This window comes from Impatiens glandulifera, chromosome 1 (genome assembly GCF_907164915.1).
Source record: "Impatiens glandulifera chromosome 1, dImpGla2.1, whole genome shotgun sequence".
NCBI lineage: Eukaryota > Viridiplantae > Streptophyta > Magnoliopsida > Ericales > Balsaminaceae > Impatiens > Impatiens glandulifera.
In genome coordinates this window covers 6,468,984-6,470,457 of record NC_061862.1, presented here as the reverse complement: position 1 = coordinate 6,470,457, position 1,474 = coordinate 6,468,984, and the positions used below count along the sequence as shown (strand labels likewise).

The 1,474-nt window shown below is 28.4% G+C and overlaps 1 long non-coding RNA gene across 1 annotated transcript; it reads left to right on the top strand.

Moving 5' to 3' along the window:
• Window positions 1-398: 398 nt before the first annotated feature.
• On the top strand, window positions 399-1,089 carry LOC124920119. The gene is made up of 3 exons (XR_007097629.1): window positions 399-455; window positions 561-807; window positions 1,050-1,089. It is a non-coding gene; the product is annotated as an uncharacterized LOC124920119 (long non-coding RNA).
• The last annotated feature ends 385 nt before the right edge of the window (window positions 1,090-1,474 follow it).

Here is a 1,474-nt window from a genome sequence, read left to right as displayed (position 1 = left end):
TGGATGATTGAAAACAGAGAAGGTGGGACGAAGACAGGATAAATGAAAAGTTGCGTTATTTAGAAGAGCTCATACCTAATTGCACCAAGGTGATTTGTCTTACTATATTTTGTATGTAAAATATTGAAGAAGAAAATAATATTAAAACTGAATTAGTGGAAATGATTATCCTAATGCCTTAAAATTGAATTTAAACTTATTGTTATTCTTATTTAACTTCTCTTAACAACAAACATTAATTAGAATTAAATTTAATCACTGTTTTATTTTTATTTTTATATATTTCTTTATTAGTTTGTGTTGTTCCATCTAGAGAAACAAAAAAATGTGGTGTTTTTGAAAGTGTAGTCTATAACCTATATAATCTTGGTTGTTTGTTTTTTTTTAAGAATGACACAGATACATTGCTCGATGAAACATACGAGTATATGAAGAAGCTTGAACGCAACTTTCAGGTGCAAAATTCTCATTCGTCTCATTTCATTGCCTTCAATTAAGTAGTTGAACTCTTTTAAATTCAAGTAAAAAATAGTATTGTTCTTACTAAGTCTTTTATTCAGATTATGAAAATAATCTCAAACAACTCATCCAAGGAACATATGTTGCCTCCATCTTTAGTGCATCATTTATTGTCCATGCCAAGTTCATCAGAATCCCTTTCGACAATTACGAATTCATTGAAGCCGGACTCAAACTCAGACTCAGACTCAAACTCATACTCAGATGTGGACTCAGACTCAGATGTGAACTCAGACTCAGATGTGAACTCAGACTCAGATGTGGACGTGGACGAAAATGTTTAATCAGGTTTGTGCATAAATTACTGTCTAAAAGATAAATAAATAAATAATTATTTAGTCCAAAAAAATGTGTTTTTAGATGTAAAATGTGTTCTAAAAAAAATTGTTTTTAGATGTAAAATGTAAGAGTTCATATGATGGTCGACTGGTAGGATCAAATATTCTTCAATATTTTTTTATATTTTTCATTATTACTGACAAAATTAAAAAAGAAATTATTAATTTTATACTATAATTCTCGTTTTTCAGGTTTGCTGATTGAGTCAAGAATATTTTCATGCTCTCATGGTATCTTAGGTTGAAGTTGTTTCTTATTTTATATTATTTTTTTTTAGAAAAAAAGAATTATGTTTACTCATTCTAAGTTATGGATTAACTGAAAAGTTAGGTTGTTTATGTTTCTTTGGTCCATACTGAAAATGAGGTTAAGCGTATGTTCCTTTGGCAGATGTATTATTAGTATGACAATTTACTCATTCTAAGTTATGGATTAACTGAAAAGTTAGGTTGTTTACGTTTCTTTTTGGTCATACTGAAAATGAGGTTAAGTTTATGTTCCGTTCCTTTGGCAGATTCCTTTGGCAGATGTACTATTCTAATTAATATCTTTTGTTTTAACTTTTTGACTTTTGTACGTAATTTTTTTCAAAATTATTCAAGATGTTTTATATGAT